The 19715-nt window shown below is 38.2% G+C and overlaps 1 protein-coding gene across 1 annotated transcript in view; it reads right to left on the reverse strand.

Moving 5' to 3' along the window:
• ncoa3 (nuclear receptor coactivator 3) overlaps positions 1-8702 on the reverse strand; it is a 45967-nt gene extending 37265 nt beyond the window's left edge. The window contains exon 1 of the mRNA XM_041782950.1: positions 8616-8702. The gene's annotated coding sequence lies outside the window, so the exon portion shown is untranslated. The remainder of the gene's footprint in view (positions 1-8615) is intronic.
• Between the last annotated feature and the right edge of the window lie 11013 nt (positions 8703-19715).

Here is a 19715-nt window from a genome sequence, read left to right on the forward strand (position 1 = left end):
TTATTTTTAGAAAGCCCCTTTTGTTTAACTTAACACTTGGGCGTTAATCAGAGTATCAGTAAATAGGGCTGCCAAGAATAACTGCAATCATCAGTCAAGAAGATCCCAAGTTGGCTCAAATGTTGTCAGTGGAATCTCTGCTCTTTTAAAAGTAGTGCTGAAAGAAGACCAGTGCAGGAGCTAAGACATAAACTCTACTAACCAGGACTTAATAACACTTCAGTATTATCCACATTAAAAAAAATAAATAAATAAAGGTAGCCAATATATCAACCAGGTCTCCTCCTCTTAAATAAACAGTTCTACATTCACTGCAACATGTAAAAAAATAAAAATAAAAGCAGCTTCAGAGTAAATATCAAAACTCTTATGACTCTTGGATTAAAAAAAAAAAAAGAAGCTTAAAAAATCCAACAAAAACATGCATTCAAAGTTATCTAAGCTTTACAAGGAACTATTACCATTCAAACCAGAAACTAGATGGAAAAACTGCTGTCTCCTTGTTTTTAGGCTGTAAGGAGCATCAATGTTTTATTGTTTCTCACTGAAAGTCAACTGTATGTCACTCACAATGCTGCTTTGTGTGCCAAGTTAAAAAAAAAATACAGCTGACTTCCAATTCTTGCTAAAACTAAAACCTTAAATGGAACTTGAATATTTTAGTAAACACAGAGCATCACTATTGGCCTGATTAACTTTAAATATGGAGGTTAAAACCAGGATCCCAGTTCTAAAACAACTTAATATGCAGTATCAATCTGTACTGCTTTTTAAGTCATGGACAAAAATGCTACAAAAAAGTGCTGACATATTTATTGCCAATATAAAGTTTAGTGTTCACACATGTTGTCTGTGCTAGTGCCATGGAACCATCAGCACAAATTAGATGTAGTGATACAACATATTACATTGAGTTGATGTGACCAAATCCATCAGATCAATGAGTATCACAGCTCAGTCAAGCTACAGTTGTAACTCATTTAGGAACTGAACTACAGTCATTTTCCCAGGGATGAATCATTCGCTGATAGGAGCATTTCCACCTCTACGCTGTGATTCGCCTCCTTTCAGCTGACCTCTTTCCCGTTGACTTGCATACAAGTTGTATGTTAAACAGCAAAAACTTGAACAGTTTCAGAGCATTTCATAAACATTCAATGCTTTACTTTGGTACAAGTATGATAAACACTATCCCTCTAGTTTACGGTGAAAACCGAAGCCAGATGACAGTGTGATACCGCTATGGCTATGCTTCCTGACTTCAAGTCAAAGACCGTGGAGCATGCAAAGTCTAGACTAGCCTGGTTCAACTGAGATGTACAAGAGATAACTGATCTCCCACCACATTTTCATGGTGCATTGGTCTGATTTTGAGGAATTCGATTTAGTAGGATTTTAGCTGGACTACCATTTTTCCAATCAAACTGCATGTTAATGTACAGAGTGTATTTAACTGACCCATCAGCAGGGAAGAAGTCATGTACCCTACAACTTAATAGTTCACTGCTTTTGATAAGAAAAGGCCTCACACTGTTTGCACACAGTGCAGATTAGTATCAAACTCAGACTGTCTTTGCAGCTGTTCCTGATTAGTTACTGCAAAACGATTTCTTCAGTAAAGCTTTATGCTGTTTTGGATTTAAAAAAAACAGGGAATGCACAATATTGACAGATAAAACAATATCTGGAAATATTTTCAAACAATATATTTGCTGTAAATACTGGCCATGTGTACAAATAAGTTTGTGGAGTCTCAGGCAAGATCAACAGACCTATAGCAGCTGAAGACTTTTTCTTAGTTCAGCCTCATTCTGTAAATTTACAAGTGTGTTCTAGTGACTTAAGTCTGCTTCTGTGAGGGTTGACTGATATTATTTTTCAGGGCTGAAACCAACACTGATTATTAATAGTCCTGAGTGAGACTAGTTAGACTGATAACCAATATTTCTTAACCGATTATGACATTCATTATGACGTACAAGATGTACTCATTATGGCAAAAGTAAAATTGTATGATCAAGAGGGAAAATAAAAAATTTAGCTCATGGTCTTTCTGCATGAGAAACTGCATAGAGCAACACAGCAGTAGCAGGAAAACAGGAAGTGATGCTAACGCTCACTGTGTAAGTGCCACCCAGGATTACGTGTTGTGAGACTGTGGAGAGTGAGAAAAAAGCCAGAGGGAAAGACAGACTTTTCAGTGGAACCCAAGTAACACATTATTTGAGTTATTTATCGATTATCTGTAAAATACTCATACCGATAAACAGCAAAATGCCAAATATCGGCTTTGATAATTGGCCGGGCCAATAATCGGTCTACCCCTCATTTCTTTGTTCATCCTTAAACGTATTTTAGGGACATACAATTCTGCTTTGTACAAAATTTATATGTGTCTGCCAAAATGAACGTGTAAATATCAGCATATCAGATATCGGAAAAAATCGAATATCATGTATCCCTTGAAAGAACGGATTTGGGAAATTCTTTGATTTTTGTAATCACATTTTCCATAAGAAAACTAGAAACACTAAGACTGTTGTTTTAACGCCTGGTGTCTAATATTGAGCAAGAATCTTGTCTTATCAGCTTTCCCTGCACTGCCTGTGTTATCACACTACTTGAGATTTCTTTTCCATCACAGGAAATTTACTGAAGCCAATAAAACCATATTGGTTACTAATAAAATCCTGTAGTTAACCTTAATTAGGTTTAAATCAGCCAAATTGTATGATGGCCATGTGGAATAAGTTATAACAGCAGTAGCTATGACTTTGACTGTTTTAGTCATGCCATCATAAATGGAAGTGTAAGTATGGAAATAATAATAAACATTGTGAAAAAATGCAAAAACTTAAAGCAACTTTTCTAAATGCTATCATGGCCAACCTTCAAGTGTTCTTTGTAGTACAAACTGCTGCATCTGTACAGACCTTGTGGCAATGTCAGGAGGCTGGAGGCTGGTTTTGGCTCGACTATTCTGGGGACAACAGTAAGCTCCAGAGCAGCAACCTTTTGATTGGAGTGTTGCCGTAACGACAAGCCACATACACAGCAGTGATGTCACCAGGCACAGCGAGGAGCAGAAAGGAACATTTTCCACTTTATCCAGAAAGGAGAGGAGGGAAAAAATCAGTCCAATTAAGAAATGAGTGATGGTGAAAAAATGGACGGTAATAAATTGTCTGGCGCATGCCTTGCCAGTGTTGACATGCTGTAGTAAGTCTGGAGCCTGTAACGATAACTTGGAAGTCTATCATTCACAACTTGACTTTTCCTTGAACTCACGGATGTAAAAATCTCACTCGTGGAAAATCTAAAGGCCGTCTAGCATGGTGCTGTGAGCTGAAGTTCTTTTGATTGACGGAAAATTTTGAAGGTGAGCTTCAAGTTGTAGACACTCAGTGCCCTCACTATCCTTGCTTACACAGTCACATCTGTATGAAGTATTATTTTAAATCCTGCAATATGATGCGTGATGCCAGCCACAGCTGCCTCCCAAACCAGGCAGACCCCAGATACCCCACCCAACAGCCAAATGAGTCCAACATCAAACTGTTTGATCTTAAAGATGGAGACAGAAAAAGGGGCACACAGTGTAAACAAAAGGAATACAACTACCAACCATTTAACAAAGTTAAATAGCAGGGGATGGAGTCTTGGAGACAGTGAAAGTAAGCTTTGTGGCACAGAGAACATGTACATTTTGCATTAGTCAAAGCCAAATTTCCTTGCAGTTTGCTTTAAAAGTAATAAATATTTCTGTTCCAGGGCACAGTTGTAAATTTTGATATGTTTGATGAAGGCAGAGTAAACATAGGATGAGGGAAAGGATGGACTATTTTCCTGCCGAAGTTTAAAAGTTCACCCATGACAGTGTGTCTTTTCTCTTCCCCTCTTTACCAGCCTCTCTTTCTTCATCTCTTTACGTTGTATAACAGACGGCGGGAGCATCTGGTAGCAGTTATCTCACAAACCAAACTTTTTTTTTTCACCCTTGCTGTCTCTCCCCCACAGCATTTTTTATAAAAGGGGGCCCTAAACAAAACACAAACAAGGTCTTGCTAACATTTTACAATGGTAACAAAACTGGGCCAGGGAGCTACCCTCCCACTGGCTTGTTCAGGTGAACCCGTTTTACGAGCATTCTTCAGCTGGGGGAGCGAAAGTTAAAGGGGGAGTTGAAGTTAAAGAGGAAGGGCAAGGGGGGTTGGGGGACAAAGCTCTTGGCACCCCCTTCCCCAATAAACTCTTGCCTTCGTCCAATCAACGAAGACTACAGAGAGAGAACTGTTCCAAATCCTTGCTGGTTATAAACTGGAATTGGGTGCAATGATTGCTTCAGGCTGCCCGTTTGGCTTGCAGAAGTGTGCATGGCTCACATATGGCTCTGCTAGCCTAACACTTGGGTATTACCTCAGAGTTGAGGAAGAGGGGACTGAGGGGATGAATGAGATGTGACTTCAAATAGAGTCAGAGTGCAAACTTCACCGTTTGACTTGGGACTCAGCTGTCTGGCTTCCTCTGAATTGTGAATAAAAATCTGGTTTCAGCAGCCCTCGTCTCACATTCTGACTCTCACTTGTTTGGGCGAAGTAGCTGTAAATATTTTAGCAGTGGAAACACGACTGTCTTGTTGAGCAGTTTTCTATATTTAGCTCCGCAAAGGTAGGCATACAAAGCAAACCTACCTGTTGAGTGCCACCACACCAACACATCAGCGTGAGGAATGCGCACTTTATGAAACAAATACAGATCCCTGCCACTGCATGAGTGACCTTGAGATGTGAGGACTTAACAGGATGTTTTACACAGCTTGAGCTGACCACAGGAAACTTTTGTGTTCTTAAACCTTGGTTGTAAAACAGCCACCAATGAAAAGTCACAGTCAAGTCTAAATAGGACAGAGCAGAGCGCCACTAAATGAGAAAAACTAAACTCCAACTTCGCCTGGAAACAAGGAACACTGAATTAGCATTTACTAGCATACATTTTCACAGAAAATAACTATACTTTTTCTGTAGATTACAAGTACTTGGCAAAAGATTGTGAGTCAGCAACTCCTGTGTTTTTCTTGACCAGTACTTCTTGTGCTGCTGCAAAGGTATGAAGACAGTGGTGTCATATTTCAATTAAAGGAAACAATAAGGCTTTCCTTTCAACTCTATATGTCAACAAGAGTCCTCTCAGAGCCACTGCTCACCCACACAGCTATTAATCTTGTACTGAACCCAAACCACATGAGCGATTGCAAGTTACTTGAAACGAAACTTGTTACGTCTGTCTCTCAGTTTCTCTCGAGGCTGACAAAGCACTTAAAGAATGTCATGTATTCAGATATCAGAGATGCAAAAATGCAGCTTGACAAAGACGAATCACGGAGGGTTATCGAAGTGTCTCTGACTCATGACAGCAGCAAGCTGCACGCCTATTAGTGGAAAAAAGCACCCCTTAACACTGAGACCATGTTATAAAACTGAAGCTATAAAAGATTTTGAAAATTTCAGTTTTAGATGATCAACTATTACAAACAAAGTTTTAACAAAGATTAAAAGGTGAAATATGCAGAATCATAACTTGAATGACACAAACCCTTAACCCACCTCACTGTTAGAAAGAGATGCCACTGAACTCGGCATCATCCAAATATTGTGTTATATTTGGGGCTGCACAATATCAATATCAATAGATTAAAAAAAAAAGAATACAGCCAATATTTCCCATCTGTAAATATCCACTTTTGTATGAATATATTTATGGAGTTTCAGGCAGGACAAACACACCTACATCAGCTAAAGCTTCTTTAATTTCTCAAACTTTAAAGTGTGCTCTAAGGCCTGAAGTTTCTTTCTTCATCCTTCGACTTTAAAGGATGCTCTAAGGACTAAAGTTTTATGTCTGAACTACATTCATACAGTACTGTGCAGAAGTTTTAGGCATGTTTGGGCCGAAATTTGAGGCTGAGGTAAGGCGTGTAACGGCAAGTACGCCCACCTGAGGGCCCCATCGGGTGGGAAGGAGGATTGACACAACCCAGGTCATGCTCTGGATGTATTTGTACATTACCAAGGGTATGGAAAAATAATCTGATGAAAACATAACAAAAACCACAGCTTTAGGGTGGAGTTATGGGTAGATGTGGCGCTTAAACATAGCCTAGGGTACTGTTAGGGCGGGTAAAAGGGGTGCCACAACCCCCTGGTTGTCGTGTGTATGTTCTAAGCACCTGAAAACTGTTGGTGGTTGCTGGGCGTACTACCAGGGGTGCAAAGGCCCGGACAAAAGAAATGCTGTTAAGCGCGATCTTGGCTGCTGAGTGACACATGTACATGTCGAATTGGTCTGACCACCCTCCCTCCTCTCTTCAGCCCAGGGTTGTGGAACATCAAGACCTGTGAAGAACCGTTAGCGCTCTTCATGCCTAAAACGTGTGCACAGTACTGTATATCAGTAGCAGGAAAAATTAATTTGTAAATATGGGCGTATCAGATATTTTCAAGATTCCACTATTGCGCATCCTTTTATTATTGCACAGATCTGTTATCTGCTCTCAATGCTAGGTGGACTTAACCCATTTCACAGAAACTAACTAAGTTTTAAGGGGGCAACACATGAAAGTATTCCGCATAAAAAGTAAATTCTATTAGTGTATCTGCTGTACCACTCAATGTACAACAGTTCCCACTATCAATCAGGTGATTTGATGTAACCACACAATCTGCCACCACACAGAGACTTCTCCCAGTCCCATGAGAAAAAAAGTGATAAGTTAATGAATTATTGAGAGCACAGGGGCCAGCAGACAAAGAGCGAAAGCCAAGCATCCCAGTCACTCTTCACCCCATCTGCAGTCAAAGAATCCCCCCAAAGATTGATTCATTGTTAACGCAGCCTGACACCCTGTGTGAGGGAGAAAGAAAGATGTAGATAAAGGGAAAGAGAATGGGGGACAGGGAGCTCCATTTGCCAAGAATATGAGCAGAAGCACTCCATTGGACAGGTTCCCACAGTGGTCATTCTACCACTTACAAAAATACCACATATGTGGGCTTGAGAAATGGCATTCCATCAGCCTCAAAATAAAGACAAGTTAGCTCATCTGACTGCAGATGACTGCCAGAAGCCCCGATCTCACATGCTCATTGGCAGATGTTTAAATGCACTTATTTTGACTTATTGCAGACTACCTTAATGAATGGCTGGATTTGGATCTATGTGCAGGGACACTACTGCATATTAACAACATTGCAATATTGTAAAGATATCTTGAAAATGTCAGACACTCACGTGGAAATGCGCATTCAGCTGTAAATACCTGCAAGTATTGGCAGGGATGGCCCCAGGCGATGAGAGCGACAGCACACCTAAACCTCGACCATTTCAGTGGAATGACTAACTTACATTCTCATTGTCTGCCTACACATGAGCACGTTCTCCAAGAATGTCCTCTGGCCACCTCAAACACTGAGCTCAGCATACACCTTTTCAAGACCACAGAAAGCCAGCCTGGACTCTACCTGAACCCTGAGTGTTCATCTTCCCCTGCACTAAAGCACATCCATCTTCCTCCTCTGTCTCTCACACGCACACAGAAACTAAATATGATTTATCAGCTATGAAAACCAACATTTATCATAACGTGATGGGCCATTATACCAACCATAACAATCACAGATAGGTGATCTCACTGCAGAGATACAATAAATAACAGATGCTGCTGGTTCTGCTAAGCGGTCAGTTCAAGTTTGGTATTCAGCAGGGGAGGGACAGGGATGTCCACATGACCTGCAGCTAGTTAACATCGAAAATTAAACTACCGCCAAGACAAGGACACCTCTTTCCAGAAAGTTTCTTTTATCAATTTACATTTTTAACCTCAGTTGGCTTAGTACTCTGTCAATGTTTTGTGCTGTTGCAAATTAAAGTCACAATAGTACAAATGGTAGACTGCAATGAGATTCACGGTTTAACTACAGAACTGAGATTCAGAATACGAGCAAACCCCAATTTTATTTTGTTTTTGTCCCGAGACAACAACTGCGGTGTAACTCATGTTAGCTGTGAATACAGAACATTCCTGCAGCCCCAGTGGCAGCGAAACTATAAGCAAGCCAGACCGTCTGGTGAAAAATAAAGTATCCAAAGCAATTCAGCTGTATTGTAAGCAATTAACGCGGACTAGTGGCGCTTCAAAGTTGACGTTAACGTTTGAGACACACAAACGAGTTCCCTCATATGCAGCACTGAGTCTGAAGTGCTATGCTACTGCACACAAGCGAGCCAGAGAGCCCGTATCTCGTAAACTTTGCAGCTAGCGGATAATGGAAACACCAACAAACACAGAGATCGACAGGAACTGCTCATTATTCAGCCAAGCTTTGCGTTGTTATCACCCCACTTGCTGTTTCTAAGTCAGTACTATCACAGAAACATCTCATAACAAATAGACAGCGGTAATGTGGTTCATTGTATCACGGTAGCTTAAAACCACAGCCTGCTCGGAAGCGGAGAAACACCAACTGCTCCTGAGACAAATTTGAACCTTTTAACACACACGAACATTTGTTTAAAACTTCGGGTACAACTGGACCTTAAATCAAGACAAGAAAACTCACCGGTTCCGCCGCTTTCATTGAGTAGAGCAGTTTTCTTTTACGCCTCTACAAACTCTCCGCCATCTTCGTCAGGACCGTGTTTGTTTAAATGCGAAACACTCCCAGAGCGGAGGGAGCCAGCTTGTAGCAGGGCGAAAGGGCTTCTGGGTAGTGTAGTTGCTCCAGGTTTCAAGCCGTGTCAAACTGTCAGAGACGTTCAGCAAAGAAACTACACGGACACCAATACCCATAGGTGAAATGAGCAGCAGTCACTGATATTATTAGTGTAGAGATTTAAAAATGTATTTATAGGCTGGCAGAAAACCAGCTTTATGCAGAGGACTTACCATGCTCATAAAACATTAAATCAATACGCCATTCATTACTTCCATTGTTATGCATAATAATAATAATAATAATAATAGGAGCTGTCAGTCGTTTACAAAAACTATTTAATTGTAGGTTCATATGCTTAATAATAAAGATGATAACAACAATAATAAAAATAATGAACACATTAGTATCATTGTTATCATTATCAATAATGGTTGCAATAATAATCAAGATAATATAATAGATGCTGTCAGTCAACAATAAAAAATTATTTAATTATAGGCCTAATAATAATAATAATAATAAACAAAGGTCTTTGTGTTGGAATTACAGTAAGGAAATATGTTCAATCTGTGTCATGAGTTAAAAACGTTTACACATTTCCCCTAACATGTATCTTGAAATTTAGATTGGTCATGTTAATTAAGGAGATTGAATATTAGAGCTTTTTGAACAGCGGCTTGAACTGAGCAACAAGGTACAACTTAGTATCTACATGCCTTATCAGAGGACTGACAAGGCTCAGATATATGCTAAGTTGGTAATGCCTTATTAATATAACGCCTTATCAAAATTCCCCAATTTGGGATCAGTAAAGTGTAGCTATCTATTTATTATATGTGTCCTGAATCAGTGATATAAACGTGGCACCTAAGTGGCTGTGTAGTCTCAATTGGTGAAAACCTCAGAAACACTATTTTCTTATACTTAACGGGCCAAAGAGTGAGGACCAAAGTTAGAGGAAGAACATTACAGAGGGTGAAGAGAGAGAAAAAACTCTTAAATTAGGGTATGAGCTCCTGACCTGGTCTTTTAAAGATGTAAATATCCAAATTCCAAGTATCCAAATATCCTACAAGAAGAATTTTACCTCCAGATTGCAAAAGAAAAGATATGTAGGCCTTACTGTTATGTCAATTCAGTTAAGTAAAGCAGCTGCATGATCATGTGAAGTTCATTAACATGTGACAGCATTTATTACGCTGCTTATTATCAAAATTTCACTCTGCTGAAACAGCTGACAAGATAGAGAGTTCGAAATGTTACACAATCAGTAAGTAGGCTTATGAATAATATTTAACCCCTTCTTCCACAGTATTTCACAGTAGCAATGCAAAAATGTGATTACACAAGACGTAGGCTGGTGTTTTCAGAAGGATGTATTGCTTCATAATACAAAGCTATCAAAAAATATGTGTGCATTTTAAAAAATGTTTATACACTGTTTGCGCATTTGCCTGAGTGACAGAGCCTCAATTACATTCCATGGAGACCTAAAGAGGGGCCCGGTGGCCCTCTGTTTGTGCCCCTTCCCCCACAAAACATGGCAAACTGACCTCCCCCCTCAGCGAGTGTGAGACACTTTATCCCATCCCCCCCTCCCTGCTTTGCCTCTCCACTTTGAAAGGACAGGAGATAACAGTTTGAAAGGACAGGAGATAGCCCCATAATCATTGATGTATTTAGATTGGTTTACCTGCAAACAGCTAACAGCATGCCTGACTCTGCTCTGCAACAACTCCCATCCCCCAGTTTCCTAACACTATGCAAATGTATTAAAAGGACATAACATCTTGAGAACCCACTTATTTAACCATTTTTTTTACAGTGCATTTTTAAATATGTAATTTTCCGTTAAGATAGAAGATCAAAATGTCCTCAATGATTATCCAATAAATCATTGACCAATTAACATTTTATATTTTTTGATAGCTAAATAACAAGGCAGCTTAAATAAATATCAAACATGTTAGAGGAAATTCTTAAGGGGCATCTGCTGTTTTTTTTTTATGATCAGCATGATTCATCTAATAATGCCACTTCAACACTGTGATGATAAATGTTAAGGTGAACTCAGTTAAGGGCGGTGTTTGTCATCCACATGATTATTCCCATAGTCACAATTAATAGAGTCACAGCGGAGATGTAAAACAACACAAACTTTATAACCTTTACACTGCTTAAAAATAATTTTTTAAACCACTGGAGTCAATCACATAAGAAATGATTTGACATTAACATACAGCATAGGCTCATTTATTATGCTTCTTAATAGACCTCTTAAGAACTGTTGCATGTTACTGCTCGCAAGTTAAGTGCAGTGACTGAATAAAAAATTTTCTCCACAGACATTTTTGTTGTTTCAAATCTTCTTAATATCTAAAACAAACGCAGAAGTCGACGAACAGCCAGGAAATTAACGAGTGATTTTCAAACTATGTGAAAGGGTTTGAACGACTGAAAAGCTTTGTAGAAGCACATTTGTCACTATATTGCATCCTTGAATATAACTGAAAATGTGATGGCTATTTCAGGACGGTCCTGAAGAAGTCTTCCTCGGGTGCCATCTTGTGGACTGCAGTGCTTTTTACAGGACGGCCACTGGTCAAGCTCGCCTGTAAGTACACTAAAAGGTGCTGTAAATACTGACAAAGGTGCGGAAAAACACAAAAAAGAATATCTGAATACAATATTTTATAGGCGTTGCTGAAGGAATACAAAAATATATTTAAATGGACGTGCAACGTTTTTTCCCCAACGCATTGTCAGCTAAGTTATCCGTGTTAGTTGGTTAGTTAGCTAACTTTAGGTTAAACTAAATTTATATTTTCAACCAAATTGAATTTTCATATCAAAAGGAGATGGCGAGAGATAACCCAGAAAAAACCCAGGAAACCCAGAATTTCGCGAAGTAGTCTTAGTTTAAATTGTTTATGCAGAATTATACCACAACTAAGCACATTTTAAGTGCACGAGCTGTGTTAAATATTACAGGTGTTACGGTGATTTCTGCTGCTGTGTAGAAAGTGCTGACGCCGTCTAGCCTCACCCTAACCCTAACGCAAAGTAGCGATAGAACACCTGTTATACCAGTTAGCTAAGTAAGCTACCCTCAACTGTTTACATGCAATGTGGGCCAAAAAGGATAGTCCTACTGTGCAAACCATAACCACTGACTTTTTCCATGTCCAGTTCCCAACGTTTTAAATCGATGTATAACGATTTAAACCTAGTATCTTTGGTTAACACTTCTGTCCATCATTTATACCTCTCTTACAATGTACCATACGTGTTCAGTCAAGCCTGCACTGAAATTTTAAGGACTCTAGCTGTCAAGTCTAAAAGCAGATGAAACCTTAAAACAGTAAAACTCCCCTCTGACGGTCCTGAAGGTTCACATGATAGTGATAATTATAATAACTTTATTTGTATAGTACCTTCAAAAACATAGATTTACAAAGTGCTTTGACAATAAGCAGAAGCTCTAAAAAACAAAGTATCCAGTATTCAGTATCCAGGGTTGACCAGTAATGGGCCAATTATTTGGGCCACTATATGGTGTTTGTAAGACGTAAGATGTGAGAGCAGACAAGATATTAAGAAGGGACAGAATACAATAGAATTACTACAATAAGAATAGAAAGTAGAAATGGGAAGAGATAATGAAATCATTCATGTTACAAAAAGTAGAAAGCTAGCAACTGTAAAATAATAATAACAATTATAATCCGGTAAAACAAATTCAGTGCAAAAACAGGTAAAAACAATGTTAATTTCTTTTTATCCAATTTTAATTACTTCCCTTACTTGACTTGTATCAGTTAATTTGAATTCAAATTAGTTCAATTAGATTCAATTCAGTGAGTTTATTGGCATAGAAAACACATGTCAGCACAAACAGTACACATGTCAAACAGTAAGGAAATTTGTGTTTTAGTAGATTATTTCTTCATTGTAACAATGCTTCTTGGCAGTAAATTTTATGCTGTTGGAAAGCCTGTTTATTTCCCTTTTAAATGGTGCCACATTTGTATGGAACATACATTTGTGGGATGAGCAGCAAAGCTGAGTATGTGGGTTGCGCCCATGAAAAATTTGCCAGATCTTCTCTGCCAATGCCAAACAGCTTATCTTGCCATTGACTCTTGTTTGGTGTTTGGTGGATTGGATGATGGAAATTTGAAGTAACAAGTATATTGGCAATTTAACAATTTATTCATTTAACAAACAGGAGCCTCAGTAGCGTGTGGAAGAACCATACACAGCCACAACAGCCTGGCATCTCCTCCTCATGCTGGTCACCAGCCTGGTCACACACTGCTGTGGGATGGCATCCCATTCTTCAATCAGCATTTGTCGCAAGTCAGCTGACGTGGCTGTGTTGTTCACTGTAGCACGAACAGCACGCCCAAGCTGATCCCACAAGTGTTCAATGGGGTTGAGGTCAGGACTGCTGGCAGGCCATTCCATCCTCTCCACTCCCAAATTCTGGAGGTAGTCTCTGATAAACCCTGCTCTGTGGGGGCGCGCGTTGTCATCTTGGAGGATAGAGTTTGGTCCCAGACTATGGAGATATGGGATTGCCAGTGACTGCAGAATCTCATGTTGATAGCTCTCTGCATGAGATTGCCTCCAGTGATGACAAGCCTAATTTTTCCGGTGAGGGAGATCTCCACATTTTCTCCACACTTTGACCCCACAATCCAACTGCTGTAGGCAGAATCTGGACTCATCACTGAACATAACATCCCTTCACATGTTCAGGTTCCAGTGCATGTGTTGCTGACACCAGCGCAAATGGGCCTGCTGGTGAAGGGCAGTCATGGCAGGCCTCTTGGCTGCCCTATGAGACCAGAGATTGGCTGCGTGCAGTCTGTTCTGGATTGTCTGGGCAGAAAGCTGTCGGCCATATCGTCCTGCAAACCTTGACTGCAAATCAGTAGAAGACAGCCTATGGTATCTAAGTGCTGATAGGGTAAGGAAACTTCTTGGGGTGTCTTCTTTTTGGGATGCCCACTTTGCAGCCTGTGTCTGACATTCCCCATTATATGGAACTTTACCTTCAGTTTGGAGATGGTACTAGGGCTCACTCCAAACAATGGTTTTGTGGAACACCGGCTTGAAGTTGCCCTATCCCACGGGCCCTATCCAGATCAGTCAAAAGTGGCATGCTGATTCTTGGAGCAGACACCTACTGACCACTGTAGCAGGGCCCATGCTCACAGGTGCTGCCAATCAGGCACCTGGATGGCAGCACCTGGGGCACCAGAAGCTCAAAACAAGTCAATAGCAACAGCAAGTTAAGCTGTTTGGCATTGGAAGAGAAGATCTGGCAAATTTTTCATGGGTGCAACCCACATACTCAGCTTTGCTACTCATCCCACAAATGCATGATCCTTACAAATCTTGCACCAAAAGTGAAATAAACAGGCTTTCCAACGGTATAAGATTTATTGCCAAGAAGCATTGTTACAACAAAGAAATAATCTACCAAACACAAATTTCCTTACTTTTTGTGCTAAGTTTATATATCTTACCTTATTCCTGGGGTCGCTACTGTAAATCTGAATGTGGGCGAACCTTTCGGTGCAAAAGCAGAAGTACATTAAATACATGTATTCTAGTACAGCAGCTAACGATAGATGCTAACAAACAACAGTTGTTTTGATATGAATTCACCTTGAATTTTTAAATATTGATATACAGTAACAATGATAGCAAAACGCAATTCTTCCAAGGGCTTACTGAAGTGATTTAGCGTTAGTGGTTGTTCTGAAATAAATATTTGCTGCAATGAATACTGCTTAATTTTTGTTAAATCAATATGAGCTGAAAGGTTTAAATTATATTTTCTGTAAGGCTCAGTACCTGTTGCCACGTTCGTGGTACTAATTGTGACAAAGTTAAATATGTCTCTCACAACAGTGTTTTAAACATGCCGTTCACTGTCTAAGTCCATTGGGGATGTGATTTTTTAAAATATTAATTTATCATTAATTCTTAATACAAAACTTGACATTTACCAAACTGAAGAGCTGGCAGCTTGACTCATGGATAGTTTTATAAATTTAATTCCCACATTTTAAGAGCTATTAGTTGGTGAAATAAGAATTTTAGCAATCCCAAAAACTAGGACTTTACCCGAAGGTGGTGTCTAAACTCCTTGAACAAAACGTGATCTTCTATTTCTATTCTAATATGAAGCTGATAAAGTTAGCTGAATATGCTTGTCTAGGTTATCTGAGGTAAGGTCGTCACTTTGTACTCTTTAGTAGGGGGCGGAGAAATAATAATGTTATCTTGTTTGAGGTGAAGCAGTTGAAGTTTCATATTTTGGTCTCAAAATTGCTCTAATAATCACTTTAAACGTCACGTTTCTATACAAGTCCCATTTAGATAGAACAGACCAAAAGTTACGCCCATATTTCACGCAAAGAGTATTGGGGGCTACAAATAAGGTGGATAAATGTTTACAATAACAGAAAAAGGTTGTACTGTTATAATTGGTGTTTATTTTTAAAATCTAGATTTAACTTGACAATTATAGATTGAAGTTAAACATTTTCACTCAAAGTATTTATAGATCACAGTATAAAGTAGTATTATTAAGGAGTATTATCCATCCTTAATAATATATTCATATTTATATATTTTTTATTTAAATTAAATTTGTATGTGTACATTTTTTACGTATTTCACCTTATGTTTTAGGAATGTATTTCTAGTTTGTTGTTGTGCTTTGAGAGGACTTGCCACAAGAGGTTGCTGCTGTTTACTTGTAGAGAGAGAGGATGTGGCTCAGTGAAAAGAGCAGGCAGCTGTTTATGGAAGCCAAGCTAAATATACTACTTGTAATAGTTTATATATTTAAACTATTACAAGTAGAGTATTGCCACCTGCAAAACTAGTGAAAATGTTCAAAGGTGTCAACATTTGCTTTCACCCTAAAAACCCCCTAACCCTATGTGTTGTTATTTTGATACACACCGTGTGACATATTTGATTGATCCAAATAACCGCAGTTTTGATGGATTGCTTTATGTTCAGTCTAGTCACTATTTCCATCTTGTCATTGCTATCGGTTGCAAAATGAGCCTATAAGTGCATCAAATCACATAAAAGCTGCAAGGGGACAATCTTCTAGAGTAGCAGTTCTCAAGTGGTCTATTCTCAGAACTTATCATAACCTTATTTAAATGAGAATTTTCAGTCCAGATTCAGAACCTTTTTAACTGATTAGATTTATTTGATAAAAATTGTTACAGTTTGAAACAAATCACAGTTGAATGAAAAAACAGGACAAAATAGTCATATTTAAAAAGTAACCATTGCTGAAGTCCGGGGAAAACATGCAGGCTATATACATTCTACTTTGATTCCCCGTGATAACTTGCAAGTTAGGATTATTTTCCAGGGATCTCAAGTAGGGATGCACGATAGTGGATTTTTGCTAAAACACACTTAAAGTTCAAAGAATGAGGATGAATAAAGAAAAAGATATCGACTTACAAATGTTTGTTGGTCCGGCCTAAAAATCCAATAATTTATTTGTATATATGGCCAAACTTTACAGTTGATATGATATTCGCAGCCAAAATAACGGATGTAAGATATCAAAATTTCTTCTGATACCAATATTTACCTTTTTTAGCTAATATCTGCCGCTACTGATATCAGGCCAATAAAATTGTACATCCCAAATCTCAAGAAATTAACACATTATCACAGGAAAACTAGCTTTTTTTCAAAGATAAGGAGACAATAAGTTGAGAGCTTGAGAAAACAACCCAAATATACTTGTTATCCTGGCAAAACTGAAAATAAGATACATTTTATCACTGTCTTTCCACTCAGGGCTTCTGTACATCATAGAATTATTTCACATTTTTTTCAGGCACAGATTCCTGACACACTTTTGGATCAAGACCGCCATTGGTGAACCACTTTTGGTGGAGTGGTGTCCCAAATCAATAGTTTTATTGAGAACAGATTTAGTGATTGTGAACCACTGTGACAGCCTGCTGGATGCCAGGTTTGATTTTTGAGAAACACCTCTCAGACTACAAGTAAAGTCAGTGTTATTGTTGCTGTTTTATCATTGTATTTACTTGATATATTGAAGAACTTCTACAGCAGAGGTTACAGGGGGTTCAAGATATTGAGAGGTCAAAATATAACAAGAGACACTTAAACCTTAGACCAAACAAGAGCAAGACCAGATTTGTGGTAAAGATAAGGTCAACATAGAGAGACCAAGGATGCAAAACACATTTATAGCAGACTAAAGGATAAGTACGTTTTAATAACCCGTTTATATCTTTATTTACCCTTTTTAAAGGTTCACAATAACATGTTTGTGCTTTTTAATCAGGTTATGAAGTTTATTCTTTTGAAAGTTATGCGGCAGTGATCCCCAAATGATGGCACATGTGCTAGATCCGGCCTGCCAGCACTGGTTATCTGGCCTGGATTGGCCCTTTTCAAAATTCTTCACAAAAATGTATTGGTCATAGTTTTATACAGAGTGAAATAATGCATTTTGAATTACTTTAATAACATCTCCTACTTATGATTATAAAATAATGGTACTCAAAGCAAAAATAATAATAATAATAATAATCCATGGTATTTGCTATTCTGTGTACGTGTGGATAGTGTGTTTACATGTGGATTGCTGTTGCTTCTGTAACTTATTTTCATTACTCTGGTTCCAGCTGTATGTTTGCTGCACTTGGAGTCCGAGACATCGTATTGTATTGCATTCTATCATACCATATTCTATCTTATCATATAGCATAGCATTATGTCATATCGTATCTTATCATACATGCTGTGTCATATCCCATCAAATTGCAATGTATCATATTTTTGGGTTGTATGGAATCTTACTGTATTGAATTTTATCTTTCCATTTTGTACAGTGTCTTATCGCATCAGATCACATCATATTATTTATTTATTTATTTATATAAAAGGGACAGGACACTTTAATTAACATAAGCTCTGAGAAAAATGAAAACCAGAGTTAGCAAAACTGCTTATTTACATCCGTTGTACCCTGGCAGGTAACAAAACCAGAGACAGAATAACACTACTAACAGTGTGCAATCATGCAACAACAAGATCAATTTTAACTGCTGTATAGAGTGCGTGTTAGAAAGTGCTATTTTAAGTGCAAGAGTCGTTTTTCACCTGTGTGTGTTGCAGACACAGGTCAAGTAACACAACTTACAGTATATTAAACAGGGAGCTTATAGCAGCAATTATAACAGGTGTAAAACAGGTAAATAACACATTCTAGTTGATTCCTCCCACTCCTGCTGCTGGCCAAGACAACAAAAAATGCTAAATAAAAAGGTACGTTAACACATATATGCCCACACATGTGTACGACAATAAAATCATCCATACAGACAAAACAATAGTCACAAATACATATAGCAGTTATAATTTACAAATGTAGGCTGGTGCAATGCATACATACATATATGTGAGTATGCATTGCAAAACAAAGATAAATATAAAGTGCAATGTCGGGCAGATATGTATAGTACAAACAAACGTATGTACAGTATTGACATTCTTCAGATCCTATAGTACTGCAGGGGCTTCCAGAAGTGTTGAATACTTAGCCCAAACTTGTTTTTGTTTTCAGGCGGTTACATGCACTCATTTCAAGAAATTTGAAATACAAATTTAGATTTGAAATACCAAGAAATCTATGCATCATTTGAGCAAAAATGATGCAGTTCCATCTAGAAATGTCTTCAATCATCCTTTACAGCAAACATTTTTTTAAATTCACTTGTTCCCAAAGTGTCCTTGTCAGTCTTAAAGCATAATACAACAGAATGAAAATCAAAAAATTCTCTCACCTAAAAAGGAGCAGAAACTGCCTGATTTTTATTTTTTAAGCCACATAATGTAAGGTAGAGTAGAAAGTTTGTGTTATTTCAGAGTTTAGAAGTTGAGTTATTCAAAAGTGAACTGTAGGCCAGAGGTTTTCAGTGTTTTCACCCACGGCACACCTAATATTCCACCAAAATCATAAGGCACACCATATTCATATCCATGCAAAATATCCCACTGTAAAACACACTGCAGTATGTTTATTTTTCGTACAGTTGTAGTAATACATACTGTTGTACAAATTCTCAAGGCACACCTAGACCTGCCTAAAGGCACACAAGTGTTTCTTGCAACACCATTTGAGAACCACTGTTGTAGGGTACTAGATATAGAGTTATCCAAGATAATGCAGAGATTTTCATGTTTAATACAATGTTAAAAACAATTTTATGCTGCAACTGTGTATATAGGCTTACAAGTAAAGAAATATTTTTTTCAGCCTAGCTACAAGAAGGAAATGTCCATGCTGCGATCAGCAGTGCACATTTGATTGATCTTCTCTTGCAGCATTTCTCTCTCAAAACTCTCATCAGTGCCATACTTCTACTAATCTGAACGATTTGAGGCTTTCGAGAAAGTATTTGGGTTTAGGCCCTGTGAGCCACCCAATGCTCTGGCCTTGTGGTACGGTATTTTATGGTATTGTATTGCGTTGTATTGTATCATATTGTGTCCTTTCTCATAGCTCTTTATTTACAAACATCTAGCCTAATTATTTCAGGAAAATATTGTTAAAATGAGAAATAGTTTTAGTTCTCTCAGACATATTTTAAACAGTTGTGCAAGAAACAGGAAAAGATATTTAAGGTGAGTAAAAAGTTTATTACAGAAAGGAATTTCAAAATAAGAGACCAAAGCTGTAGTAACATTACTAATATCCCTCATGTCTTTCCAGTGAGGATAGAAGCGACTAAAATCTGAACATCCTCGTGAGTTTGGTGAGGCAAAATACATTTTCCTGTTGGTTGCTGATAATCTTGTCAGCACTGTTGTATTTTGCTCTTAGGTTGATTAACAGAAGTGAAACTGAAAACCATTACTTGTTAACAGTATAATTTTTGCTTATCTGAAAACTGCATTGTAGCATGATAAAAACAG

Source organism: Cheilinus undulatus, linkage group 3 (genome assembly GCF_018320785.1).
Source record: "Cheilinus undulatus linkage group 3, ASM1832078v1, whole genome shotgun sequence".
NCBI lineage: Eukaryota > Metazoa > Chordata > Actinopteri > Labriformes > Labridae > Cheilinus > Cheilinus undulatus.